This window comes from Artemia sp. Qi Xiang Cuo, chromosome 18 (assembly GCF_049724085.1).
Source record: "Artemia sp. Qi Xiang Cuo chromosome 18, ASM4972408v1, whole genome shotgun sequence".
NCBI classification, from domain to species: domain Eukaryota; kingdom Metazoa; phylum Arthropoda; class Branchiopoda; order Anostraca; family Artemiidae; genus Artemia; species Artemia sp. Qi Xiang Cuo.
Genome location: NC_142811.1, coordinates 56,106,575 through 56,121,698, shown reverse-complemented (window position 1 = coordinate 56,121,698; position 15,124 = coordinate 56,106,575). Strand labels below are relative to the sequence as shown.

At 35.5% G+C, this 15,124-nt stretch overlaps 1 protein-coding gene across 6 annotated transcripts in view; it reads right to left on the bottom strand.

Moving 5' to 3' along the window:
* LOC148941675 (uncharacterized) overlaps positions 1–15,124 on the bottom strand; it is an 81,441-nt gene that overhangs the window by 57,024 nt on the left and 9,293 nt on the right. For 2 of the 6 annotated variants that reach the window (XM_089103913.1, XM_089103918.1), the window contains exon 1: positions 8,733–8,901. The exons of 1 other annotated variant lie outside the window; for it this stretch is intronic. The gene's annotated coding sequence lies outside the window, so the exon portion shown is untranslated. Of the gene's footprint in view, positions 1–8,732; positions 8,908–15,124 lie in introns of those variants that run through there. 3 more of the 6 variants (XM_089103914.1, XM_089103915.1, XM_089103917.1) reach the window with 3 other exon arrangements.

Below are 15,124 nucleotides of genomic sequence, written 5' to 3'. Positions count from 1 at the left end.
TTCTTTTTTTTCTTTTTTGTTTTCTTTAGTGATTACTCTATCTACTGTACCTTTTTTTGACGGGCAATAAATGAATAATAATAATAATTTATTCTCTGGAAAGGTGCTCATAAATATGAAATCAATCATATGGTTTTCCTTGTCAGTCATATGTTTCTTGTGTAATTCTGCCTAAGTCATCAAACAGTTTGTGGTAACAAATTGTAACTAAGGAGCAATGCAGCTCATAAAACTCTAAGAAACAGAGTCTTGTTGAAAATATATATATCAAAAGAATCAAATTTTGATTCGGAATATACAATATTAAACTAGTTTAATGCTACCAATCAAAAGTTCCAAGCCTGAAAAAATGTGCCCAATTTTTGAAAAGAGAAAAAAACAGCCCCAAGACATCAAATGATCTTAATGAAGATCATACCATCAGATTCAGCATATCAGAGAACCTTCCTGTAGAGGTTTCAAGCTCTTACATATAAAAACGTTGATTTTTGTTTTTTTCCTGGCAGGGGGAGGGGGGTTACATGAGAGGATCTTTCCATGGAGGAGGAACTACATTTTCCAACTTTATTAAAAATCAATTAGAAATAAAACAGCAATTTTTTCTACTGAAATTAAGGAGCAGCATTAAAAATTAAACAAACAGAAATTATTACAAATATTAGGAGGACTGTCCCTTCTTCAAAACAATTCTGTTAATGTTAAAGTTTTTTCTTTAGAACTTTTAAAAAAATTTTATCTATTCTAATTAAAGAGCCCTTGTGTTTTGTGGGTCATTCTTAAATAATTGGAACAAAAAGCCAATTTTTAGCATAAAGAGTGAGCTATTGAGGAGGGGGCAACCTCCCTCATATTTGCAATAATGTCTGTTTGTTTTAAGTTGCTTCTCCCTTTCAGCTGAAAAAATTTTTTTTTTTATTTCACAGAAGAAAAAAACAATACTACCATTACTGAGGCAAATATGACATATGTGTGTAACCAAACTATAAAATACAAATGTGATGAAAAATATGACATCATTCACAAGTGTTTTTGCACACTGAATGATCTATTATATAGATTTCTTATAGGCAATTTTAACTTTCCTCTATTTGTAAAAAAAAATTCTTGGTAGTTTTGTGTTATATGCCACTCACTCAAGAAGGGAAGTTAGGTTAATCCTAATGAAAAATACCATGAAAATATAATACTTTAGAAACAAATATATAGCCCAAATTATATAATTCTAATGTATTCTGTCACCTGCCACTTGTTTTCCACTGAACACAAGCTAATTGGGTAAATATTTAGCAGTTCAGATTATTGACTTTGTAAGTCAATAATATGAACTGCCAAAAATTTACAATAATTTCTATGCTGTTTTGAAATATAATAATTGTTTTTGTTACAAATGAATTCTACCCCCACCCTAATATATACCAATTCATGGTATATATTTTCACATTGAAGGGAGGCATCAAATGACATTTTCACTTTCATCCAAGCTAAATTATATGACTAACTGCATATTTACCCTAGTAATTTCATAAACAGCTTGAATTCATTTTAAATTTTGGTTCTAAAGCAAAACAACCACAGCTTTATTGTCAGCTAAAATAACTAGGCCTACTTTTTCTCCTTGATGATGACTAGTCAGCACTAGTTTTAGTGCTTTTACTATAGCAGCACAGTAACTTCTGACAACCTCCTAATGCTGTAACTAAAACTCCTAAACCTTGATCCTGCACAGCAAAACCTAGCTTTTGGACCATTTTTGAACCACAAGTTTAATAACAATGGTAGGCTATTGGGTAAAGTTCTACCAAATCATATTATTGAGTTAGGAATAAAGTGAATACACCATTTGATGCCTTTTTTATGCTGATTAAAAATATAATAATCATTTCTATCAGAAATGAATTTCACCCCCCCCCCCTATATATACCTAAACTAACCCAACCTAACCTAACCCTGAATGGGCATATATAGGGGGGGGGGGCCGAAATCCATTTCTGATAGAAATGATTATTATATTCGCAATCAACATAAAAAAAAGGCATCGAATGGTGCATTCACTTTTGGGTAATTATTTAGCCTTGGCCCACCTCATAAGGAGACATGTTAAGAAAACAATTCTTACTTTAAAATATGTATAATATCCTAGTTCTTATATTATCCAAGGGTAGAACCTTTATCATCAAGTCTTTCCTCTAACAATCCTCAAAACAGAAAAAGTTTCCAAATATCACCACGTTTTTAATTAAATGCTTAAGTCTTTTTAAATTGCTGCTGTAAACTGCTGCCAAATAAGTTGTTTTATAGATAGCGTTTAGCACGTGTTTAGCACATGTGTCAAAAAACGTGTTTAAAGAAAAAGAAGTGGTATATTGAGATTATATGCTGAATATTTCAAGAAAATCGAAATATATTTTCTTGTGATTATTATCTCTTCTAATCAGCAGTTGTACCAAACCAATTCTGCTCAAGACATCCACAGGGCTATACTGTGGTGTTTATCCTCCCCCATAGTATAGTGCAGACGGTTTGATATCATCTATTTTCCCTTCTTGTTTTAGTTTTATTTCTGTGTTTAAAGCTTTTTCCAATAGGCAATGATTAGAAGTCCTCCAAAAAAAAAGTCCCCACAGATCCCAAATCAAATTCCAGTGAAAGTGTCATAGTGAAAGTTACCCATCCTGGCTGGTCAAGCACCCTATCTCAAAGTTCTAATGATAGCTCCAAATCGGAGAATAGGACAATGATAAGTGTAGGGGCTAATGTAACCATAGATGATAATGGGTTTCAAGAGGTCCTCTCTAGAAGTTCTAAAAAAAGGAAAAAAATCTCCCCAATTAAAAGCATTTCCCCTCTCCCTGCCCAAGATCCTCCCTCCAAAAACTTAGGAATCTACCTTAAAATTACTCCCACTACCCCCTTTGAAAATGATCACTGCAATAAGAGTTGCAATTTTTAAATTGCTAAAATCAATGTTTTCTCTTAACATTAACCGTGATGGATCTCTGCTAATAGCTGAAGAAGATCAGAAATCAGCAGATACAATAATTAACCTTAAATCCCTTCAGAATAACCCAATTATTGCATCTAATTGGAACCCAAAAGAATCACCAACAAAAAGAGTAGTTTATAATGTTCCCCCAGAGATATCTACTCAGGAGTTAAAAGAAGGCCTCTCAGATAGGGCTGGAAACACAATCCCAGTTGAGGATGTTACTCAACTTGGAAAACCTAACTCTAAGGGCCTAAAAACTAGTAGATCCTTTTTATTCACACTGAAGGATAGAATTGATATCCCAGAAAAATTATTCCTATTTGGGCAAATCAAACCACACAAGGAATACAAACCTAAGCCTATTCAGTGTCAGAAGTGTTTCAAATTGGGACACACAACAAACAAATGCAATGAAATTCTCCAAGAGTGTAGTAATTGTAAATCTTTCCACCCTAAAGAGCTGACAACTTGCAACAACACTCAGCCTACATGCATCAATTGCAAAGGCCCACATGAATCTACAAATAAATCATTATGCCCTGCATAGTAGAAAAGAGCTCTAACACTCCAAATATCAACAGAGAAGGCCATCCCATACCCCTTTGCAGCAATGGAAGCAAATGCTGCCCAACAATACCAAATAAAGCCTGTAATGAAACCAACCAAAACCCCGAAGTCAAATGCCCCCCATGCATCAAGCACCCCATATAAAACACCGTCTTCTAAGCCCCCTAGCTCAAATCCTTATCAGAAGGAATCACCAAGCCAACAAACCCCCTTGTCCGGTGAGATGAGGTCAGCCTGGCCCCCCCTCCCAAGAAGAAACAAACCAGAAACACTACCAGGAATCAATCCCTTAACCAACAAACAGGATGCACAACCAAAAATGCAATCCCCAAATATATGCTTATTCATTCTAAACTGTAATGCAGTGCAGGCCATGAACATACATCAACTACAGAAAACAAAAATTATTGTAGAATTGGCAAAAATCTACATTCCAGATGATAAGCTCATTCAAGCAAAAAAAGATCTTGCTTTACTTTTAACAAAGCTGAACATTGATACACAGTCATATGAAGAATAAATCAACAACTCAACATTTATCAATACTCCAATGGAATGTGAGATCACTCACAGAAAATAAGCTAAATGAACTAATATCATTTATGAATAATAATTCCATTAATATTGCTTGCCTCCAGGAAACTCATTTAACCCAAAATCAACAAATTAAGTCTCTGGGATATACTATCCTGAGAAAGGATAGATCTTCAGAGAGAAAAGGAGGAGGTGTAGCTTTATTAGTTAATAATAATATAAATTTTGTGGCATCAATTTTCCAGATTTTGAAAATGATGTTGATGTAATTGGTATAAGTGTTTGGCTGAATAATTTAAAAACCTACATAATAAGCTTTTATAACCCTAATGGCCAAACTACAGATGCCAAGGATTTCTTTAATTATATAAATAATTCTAATATGTTAAAAAATATCATTATTTGTGGTGATTTCAATGCCCACAGCCTTTTGTGGTGGGAATAAACTAGCGAATAAAGCTGGTAAATTTATTGAGCATATGACTTCAAATAATAATGATTTAGCTGTTGCTACCCCTTCAAATCTGAATACATATTTCAACCCCAAAAGTTGCAAATTCTCCACAATTGACCTACAAATTGTGTCATTAAATTTTTTTAACAAAATTTACATAAATAAAATTGATAGTCTATGTACAGACCACTTTGCTATAGTTTGCTCCCTAAATGAACCTGCTGAAACTTTATCTCATACCTCCAAATATATCAACACTAAAGCAAATTGGTCTATGTTCCAAAATAAGCTAAATGATGAAATTACAAGTTTCACCCAAAGTTATTGCATTTCTAACACAACAGTTGACACACATCCTGAAGCCTTGACATCTTTACTAATAAATACAGCTAATCATGCTATCCCCAGGATAACACCTAAGAAAACATTCCTTAAACAAATTCCTAAAGCATGGTGGACAAATGAGTGCCTAAATAAAAGGAGGATAAAAAAGGCAGCTAGGACAGAATTCATAAAAAAAACCAACACCTACTACATATTTTAAAAATTACAAGCAGAATCTAACCTAAAAAGGACTATAATAGATGCTAAATATAATTACTGGAATAATTTTGCAAATAATCTCTCCAGAGAAACGCATGAGCCAATTATACATAAAGTCATTAGTCACATATGTGGGAAAAAGACTTCCCCCAACCCACTTCTGTATGAGCTTATACATAATAATACCCATTATGATAGTGATAATGAAAAGGCTAACCTATTTGCGACTCTATTTGTTAATAAGCTAACATCAAATAATCAAAGCAAACTGTCCACAATTCCTATGAACCCAAGTTACCAACCACGCCCAGGATCCGAATGCATAACTAACCCATTTTCAATCCTGGAATTGAATAATGCAATACATCATATTAGGACCAAAACTAGCAGCAGCTATGACAATATACACCCTACATGGATAAAGAATCTCACACCTTCATACAAACAAGAACTGCTAAATTGTTATAATCACACTTGGGCATCTTCTAGGTTCCCCAATATATGGAAATGTTCGTCCCTCCTACCAATCCTAAAGAAAAATAAACCAAATGATAACCCTGTGTCTTATAGGCCCATAATGATTACACCTGTGATGGGGAAAATAATGGAGAAAATGATTTATCACAGACTCCTCTGGTTTGTTGAGAAAAATAACATGATCCCACACACTCAAACTGGATTCAGGAAATACCCCTCCTCAACAGATGCTTTCATTTTGCTAGCAATTGCAATAAATGAATCTTTCTCAAAAAATAGTATCCTAGTGGCAGCTTTCCTAGATTTTGAAGGGGCATATGACAATGTGAACTACCAAATCCTTTTAAACAAACTTGCAAGCCTTGGAGTACCCCCTAAGCTAGTATCCTTTATTAAATCTTTCATAGAAGTGCGAAGTTTCATTGTTTGTGTTGGTTCAGCCTCTTCACCCCAAAAAACAATATCCAAAGGCCTACCTCAGGGAGCAGTCCTCAGTTGCCTCCTATTTGCCCTATATCTCTGGGACATGAGCCTACCCCACACGAATCTACAACATGCTGATGATCAGGTGCTATGGTCATCTGGCAACACCTTTCAGATAGCAAAGTCAAATCTGCAAAAGTCACTTTTCCAGTTTGAAAAATTCTCTCAACATTCAGATTTACCCATTGCACCCACCAAGTCAAAAATAATCCAATTTCACCAGAAGTGAAACCAAGTTAATGCAAAACTAACTCTAAATAAAACAACTATTCCAGAAGATAATCATATTAATTACCTAGGTCTCATGCTTGACCAAAAACTTAATTTCCACCTCCAAATTTCAAACACAATAAAAAAATGTTATAGAAAAGCAAATATACTAAAAAGACTTCTTTCCACGCCCTGGGGTTGTAAGGAGAAAACCTTACTCCAGTTTTATAAATCACATATAAAACCCCATATTGACTATGGGCTCATTGTCTATGGTGCATGTGCAAAGACCCAGATGCCAAAAATTGAAACAACACAAAATGATATAATATGTGTCATATTTGGTCTTAGGAAACCCACAAGTATCAAATTTGTGCTTATGGAAAGTGGATTAACCACAATAGGGAGAGACTTAGCTTTCTCTTGACAAAAATCTCACAAAAATTGAATCAAATAGCTCACACACATTACATAATTGGTTAAGAAATCCAGCCATGTATAGAGGTATTGCAGATGAGTATGCCAATGTTCAAAAGAAGTTCCCTGTACCAGCAAAGTCTATTGCACCTACTTTCCCCCATTCCCCTCCATGAAATTGGTCATTTCCCCTAATAAATACTGAATTTTCAAAATGGAATAAAGATTTAACCCCCATTGCTTTTGTCCAGAAAAAATTTGCAGAACTTAATACAATTACATATAAAAACCTCCAAACATATATAAACTTCTTACATATATAAACTTCCAAATATTTGTTGATGGGTCAAAAATGAATGAGAAGGTAGCAAGTGGTGTTTTCCTTCCTCACCTGAAAATTGCAATGGGCGAGAGATCATTTAATAATTTATCTATAATGTCTGCTGAGTTAAATGCCATAATCATGGCATTAGAACACCTTAAGCAAAACCAACCTTTGATTGAAAATTCGAATAATATTATCATCTATTTCGACTCTTTATCAAGCCTTGAGTTGCTGGCCTCAGCTCCTCAATATAAGTTGGACATTGACACTTATCATTGTCTCAGTATTATTGATAATCTTGCTTCAAGTGGCATAAAAACTTACTTCCAGTACATTCCTAGCCACTCTGGCATAAGCGGTAATCATCAGGTTGATGAAATAGCAAAAAATGCTATAAATATTGACCAGCCAAGTGGGAGACCAATCCCGCTTAGCGATATTTACTGGTGGAGGCTACCAGATATTAATTTTAATAAGATTAATCCTATCCTTTCCCCCTTTCCCAATAAGTATCTTTCTAAAATTTATCATAGAATTTGTTCTGGAACAAATGGACTAAATTTCCTTGCATTCTCATATAAGCTTTCTAATTCAAGTGGTTCAATTCCCCTGTCCCCTCTTTGCAGGCATTGTAATATGATTAATGAAACAATTGACCATTGCCTATTTGAATGTAATATGCTGACGTCTGCACAACATACCTTGCTTTGTAAACTGTTAAAATACTTCAAACACCACAAAATCCCACTATCAGCCAAGAGCCTAGTCAACTATACCTGCATGCAGAGCATAGAAATCGACATCTATCATCTTATATTTGAACTCCTAGAGTCAAAAGCTCTGCTGAAAGATATCTGAATATATGTAATAAATATGAGGCAATCAAGCCAGTAGCTCTGTAGCCCACAGAGTGAAGCAAAAGGAAAAGGGCTAAATAGTTTTACTGAAAAACCCACTTGCTGTTAAATAGAAGAAGATATGAGCTCCTCTATCTAAATTGCAAAAAATCACCATAATCTCTGCTATTTGTTGATATGATATGTTTGCTTGTTCGCACCAAGTCCCTTTATAAATACTGAGTAAAAGTGCACTTTTTTTTAATAATTTTATGTCCATGTCGCTCCGTTCTTGTTTTACTACATCGGAATTGATTTCGTAATTCATGAAAATAGCATTCATTTTAAACCAAACCTAACCAAACCTAACCTAACCACTGCTATTAATATTTTGTATTTACGCCACTGCTATTAATATTTTGTATTTACACCACTGCTATTTGCCCTTTGCCACTGCTATTCACCCTTCACCACTGCTCTTTAAAAAAAATAAAAAATAAAAAGACCGGCATGAACGCTATCTATAAATGAACTTATTAGGCGGTAATTTAAAAAGACTTAAGCATTGAATTGAAAACGTGGTGATATTTGGAAACTTTTCCTCTTTTGAAGATTTTTAGAGGAAAGACTTCATGATAAAGGTTCTACCCTTGGATAATATAAGAACTAAGATCATCATACATATTTTAAAGTAAGAATTGTTTTCTTAACATGTCTCCTTATGAGGTGGGCCAAGGCTAAATAAATACCCACTTTTGTCCTAACTCAATATGATTTGGTAGAACTTTACCAGCTATTCTTTGAATCTAAGAACAAGTGTTAAGTGGATAACTTTTCTTATAAGATAGTGGGTCATCTTTTCTGCAGGTTGCATGTGTCTCTATTTGAACAATAGCCTACCTAAGCTTATCTACCAACAATATGCTTAAATTATTTCTACTCAGCCAAATTTTACAGCTAAATATTGATCTGCAGGATTGTCCAACAGGCTCATATCAAATCACAGTAAAATCCTGCTGGCCCATATCAAAATTTATGGCTGAAAATTGATAAGAGTAAAAATATTGTAGATCCACAAAATCTCTAGGGCTGCGCTGGGTTGCCAGTAAGTCAAACAAATAATAAGCCCGAGCCTCTGAAAAACAAGCCAAAATACGCCCGAGCCTTTAAAAACCAAGACTGCCATCATGGTCAGTTCCTAAAGTTCTAAAATTGCCCAAATTTGTGTGTTTCACAACAATTTTCGATGCTAAAGTCAAAAAAAATTTTTTTGCGCGCATGGTCTGATAAGTGTTGTTGGATTAATTCTAGATCAGTTTTTTTGTCCGGTTATTTCAAACTTAGCACCAATCTTTCGAAAAAAATACGGCAAAAAAAGGTGGTCCTAATTAAATCAAACTTCGCAAAAATCGCTCAATACAAATACGGGAAATGCAGTTCAAACTTTCTGTTACTTCCTTAACTTCTTTCAAAATCCTCATCATTTGGTCAGTGACAAAATTGTACTACAAAAATGCTACAAATTGAAGCATGTGCTACAGTGCTACAGTGATGAAATATTGCTAAAATAGTTCTTTCGTGCTAAAGTCAGAAAAAGTTTTGCCCCTAATCTAATTCTACTTTTACCTTGCTTGCTTACCCTTTGTTCATTTTGCTCCACTTTCACGGAAGAACAACGAATTATGTGATTTGCCAAAATTCATCTGTTTTTAGCTGCAGTTTTATGCGTCATAATGGTTAAACAGCTGTGAACTCTTTTTATTAACTTTTATAGTTTAATAGGACTTATTCCAATGAATACGCTAGTAAAAACCACAAGCCGAAGACATACAATATCTTTGGTTTATTATCGCATAAAAATTTTTGGTAGACGTTATTTGGCACAGTTGCAACACAATATTTAAAGATATCTTTATGATTATAGTATGGCCTCAAAAAGAAACATGAGAACGGTGCTAATACAAAGCCTTCGTAATCCCAAGATCATATAATACAGACAAATAAGAAAACCAAATAAAAAAGACAGGCACTAAGAGATTTAAGATACAAAGGAGGCTAGGATATTATCTAGATCGACTACATCAGTTGTTTGGTCAGTTTCTTCGACTTCACAAGCCTTATAAATATCACTATTGAAAAGTTGCATACGCTTTGTAGGCTCAAATGTCGAGCAACTCGACATCACAGGCCTTATGAATATCACTATTGAAAAGAAGTTGCAATACAATATTTAAAGATAACTTTATGATTAAAGTAAGGCCTCAAAAAAACGTAAGAACTGGGTTAATACAAAAGCCTTCGTAATCCCAAAATGAAATAATAAGTACAGATAAAAAACAATAACAAAAAAGAAAGGCACTTAGATCCATAAGGCACTAAGAGATTTAAGACTCAAAGGAGGCTAGGATATTATCTAGATCGACGAGATCGGTGGTTTGGTCAGTTTCTTCGACTTCAAATATAACTATTGAAAAGCAGTTGCAACACAATATCTTAAGATAAATTTATGAATAAATTAAGGCCTAAAAAAAACGTGATAACATGGATAATAAAAAAGCCTTCGTAATCACAAGATTAAATAATATGGACAGATAAAAAAAAAGAAAAAAGAAAGGCACCTATTTCAATAAGGCACTAAGAGATTTAAGACTCAAATGAGGCTAGGATATTATCTATCGACTAGACAACACTATTGAGAAGCAGCTGCAACAAAATATTTAAAGATACTTTTACGATTATAGTAAGGCCTCAAAAAGAAACGTGAGAACTGGGTTAATACAAAAGCATTCGTAATCCCATTATGAAATAATACAGACTGATAAAAAAAAAAGAAAAAAAAGAAAGGCATTTAGATCCATAAGCTACTAAGAGATTTAAGACTCCTGGAAAGCTAGGATATTATATAGATCGACTAGATCAGTTGTTTGGTCAGTTTCTTTGACTTCACAAGCCTTATAAATATCACTATTGAAAATCAGCATACACTTTGTTTGCACAAACGTTGAGCAACAAGAGCCACTTGCTAACAACCACAGCATGAACACAAGTATTGAGTTCAATATGGGCAAGAAAAAACGGTTTCGGAGCTTGCTCTTAATGACAGTCATCATAGAAAAGGACCGTTCCACTATTGCATTGCTAATTGGCAAACTCAACAGGGTCAATGCCCACTTGGCTAACTCACGAAAAGGAAATGCCCCAACAGCAACAGGATAATGTAGGGCAGCTATTCAGAACTCAGAGGAGTCTTTGGGGATTGTTCCTCCACAAACAAAAGACCAATTAACGTCCAACAGTTTCCTTCACTGATTCTCCAAGACACTGAGATCAGTAGTAGGAACAATTTTTAATAGCAAGTCTCCAAATCGGGGTCGAAACTGAGACAAGCAAATCACAGGGGATAAAAATTTTAGCTGTAGGAGCGAATCCAGAGCAGGAGGCATTCGTTTAAGCACTGCTTTAGCCGCTGCTTTCAGGAACGCAAAACACCGTATTTTGATTTCGCTCTTCTGTGTGTCTGAAAGTTTAGATTTGTCCAGTTCAATGAGGAACTCGTGTCCGTAATGAACTCGATCTGGAGGCAAATAATTGATTTTGAAGTCTCTATTAACCATCAAAGACACTGTATATGAGCGGAGTATCCTACGCAGGAGACTTAGTATCAAACCAAGCAGCTGTTCAAAAAGACAAAATTAATTAGTGTGTGTGTGCTGAAACAGCAAGTTAACTCTTTGAAACTTGGACAGCAATGGCTTCAAGAACACAATGCAAATTCTGTTCTGCTCATCTTGATACATAGCGTGTAGCACTCTGACAGTATAGCAACGTTCTTTCTCTTTGGCTAGACTGAAGTGTGTGGTGAGCTCTAAGTACAGCTCATCTATGTGAACCAAGGCATTGTACCGAGAGAGCCAATGAGTATTTGAAGGAGAAATAATACTTAAGGGTGAATTTCCATCGTTTATCAACTTAAATACATGTTGATATGTCTCCCTTCTAAGGGGGCTTACATTAAACCGTTTATATGTTTCGGACATCATAAACTCACGGTTCGAAGGGAGTTCAAAGACCGCCTTTAAAGCATATAGATGGAATGAGTGGCAAGCACACTTGAAGGGCTGAAGATAGGGTAAGCCATTGTCTATTAGTATGGTAAAAAGGTAGTGGTTTACTCTGTACATGTTAGTACATGTTATGTACTAATTGATTCAATTTTGGGGCAGATTGTTAAGACAAGAGTGAATGTAAAAATGAGCAAGAAATATGTAAGGTAAAATTCTAGACAAGCCTATTTTTGATATCTTGGAAGAGTTAGGTTAGTAAAACAAAACTTTCAGTGATGAATCCAGAGCCAGAAACATGCTCTGGAAAGGTATTGCCATTATATTATGTTAACCCCCTTCTGATTTCTAAGTCTTGGAAATTTGACAAAACAAAGAGTTTTGAAAAAACTCTTTTTTTTGTCAAAACAAAGAATTTTGAAAAAGAGTTAATTTTCTCTGGTTTTAGTTTGAAAATACAATTCCTATTATTCGAGTAAAATTTCAAGCCATATCAAAGGTTTTTTCCTAAATCTAGGAAATTTATTTCCAGATCTTTGATACTTTCCAAATTTGGATTGAGTAAAGTTGTAAAGCTGAAGATCTATTCTGCATGGTTTCACTTTTATAAAACAAAGGTTTTTAAAGGTCATCAAAGGTCAGTGCCCTCTATTGGGGATGGAGTAGAGATGGGTGGGATACTTCAAAATATCTTTCAAGGATATACCTTAGTATGTAAACCCATCCCAGGAAGCTTCATTTCTGCAACCTAACCCCTTCCCAAGATAGCAACAAATAGCTTGTCTAGAATTTTACCATATATACGTCAGACTATATATTTACATGGGCGCCCATAAGGGGGAACAAGGGGGGGCCACCTTCATATTAGCACTCGTAGCCTCATTAGTTACAGTAACTATAATTCTAGTACTAAAAGTATTAAAAAAAGGTCTACAAAAGTATACAAAAGTCTAGTACAACAAAATGGCTATCTCAAAATTTTGATTGGATGTGTTTGGGTAAGTGATTGACGTGTGGGAGGGGGAGCTGGTTGCCCTCCATGAGCTCTTTTTGAAGATCCTATGACATTTCTTTCTATAAGAAGTACCCTGGTCTAAAAATCAAACAATATATTGTGCCCACATTGCTCTTTACTTAGGCAGTACTATTGTGCTGCCTACGATATTTTGTCTTGAGATTTTAAATATATACAGCACTGGAAGTGCCAATTAGACCATGTAAGCCCCTCTTATAGTTCAGACTATGGGCACCCATTTATATTTACACATTTTGGGGGGGGGGGGAGTAGAGCAAACCCAATTAACGACAAAGCCTAGGCCACAAAAAGATTGGGCCAGATCTGTCAAATATATAAAAAAGGATAGATCTGCATAAAATTAAAGTCTTGCCTTAATCTGAACAGCAATAAATTCCTTGTAACTTGTAACACTCCTAACGCTGAGCCACCTCAGCCAAGCAGAAATAAATTCGCAATGGCAAATCGTTTCAGAATAGAAAGCGTTCTATGCCCTAAAGGAGGGCTCTTGTCTTTTTTGTGCATAACCACGGCTGAGCCACCGTGATTTTGGAGTTTTTGTCTGGTTCCGAACTTTCAGTCAAAATAAGCCCAAAATAAGCCCTTTTTTCTACAAAAAAAGTCCATTTTCCCGCCCCACGGCCCTCACGCCCACTCCAAAATTCAGCCCGCTACTGGCGGCTAAAACAAGCCCACGGGGCGGAAAACAAGCCCATTTGGCAACACTTGGGCTGCTTCTACAGTCGGCATTTTCTGGAAAACTGGGCCGGAAATCTGGGAGGCAGGTAGCAGTCTACACTGGTAAAAATCGCAACAAATTCAAAAGATCGAAATGCAACCATGTGACATGCTTATTATGGCGTTGGCCATAAATCAAGCTTCAAGTGATTCATTTTTGCTAGTATATTCTGCTCTATCTCTATTGTTGAAGCTAAACAGGAATAAAAAGTCAAAACTGGAAGCATGTTTTGCAAATGAGCTCTTAAAACTGCAAGAAGCGATGCAGAAGAGCCTCTATACTAGATCTGTTTGGATTCTTCCCCAGTCTCATGACTGGTGGAATAATGTTCTCCAAGGAAAAAGTGAATCCGAGTTTTACAAAAAAATTTTAAAATGGATTTAGAGACCTTTTATGAGTATTGTCAAAAGTTGAACAGAAAATATTAACCCGGGACACTCAATTGAGAACAGCAATTCCCACCGACAAAAAAGTTGCAGTTGCACTGTATGTGCTAGCCACAAATGCAGATTATAAAACTATTGGGTCAATTTCGGGCACAGATCGAGCCACAGTTGGCCATTGCTTCCATTTATTCATAAGTTCTGCCAAAGAACTGCTTGTTCCAGAGCTGATTAAATGGCCTGCTACAACAACTGAATTTGTTAAGTTAGAATCAGAATTTAACGAGCTTTGGGGATTTCCGTTAACTGTTGGTCTAAGGGTATATTATTCAGCCAATTGGGTTCTAAAGTTGCACAGATACTGTCCAGTAGAAGCAGAATGCAAACAACACACTTCTTTCTGTATATTGCAGTTCTATTTGTAGGGCCTCTGCACCCTATACTACAGGGGGAGCTACATTGCACCTTTACCCTGTTCAGTAGAAGCAGGACGTAAAAAATCACTTCTTAATGTATAGCCTTGCTTTATTTGTAGGGCCTCTGCACTCTACAATACAGGGGGAACTATTTTGCACCTTTATCGAAAGATATTATGGATGCACTGAGACACAAGTAGAAATGAATCTGGGGTTAGGCAAATGAAACTCACCCAAAATTCTGTGTATTTCCTCGTAAAATTTTTCAATCTGTAATGTCTTGACTTCTCCTTCCAGAGTAAATTTTTCTGGGCTTTATTTTATTATAGTAGTTCCTCAAATACTGCAGCCTCATTTTAATCTTCACAGGATTCATTTTTGGGAACAAAGGATTTCGACTTGATAACTCCTTTGCAATGGCCATATGAGTTTGAACTTTAGGTCCTATTTGCTGTACGTAATCAAATTTGTCCTTCTAAATATCAATTACTGAGAAACGCTCTTCATTTGACCATTTGGGAGAGTTTTTAGAAGCCTTTTTGTCTTTTTTGGTGAACCCCATGGCTGATTTTTCAAATTTGGTGCTTACTAGAGTTGCTAGAAAACGGAACAACCCATCTTCACCGTCCAATTTCTGGCATGCTGGCCCATTTATTGGCGTCTTTTTGTGCCATACCC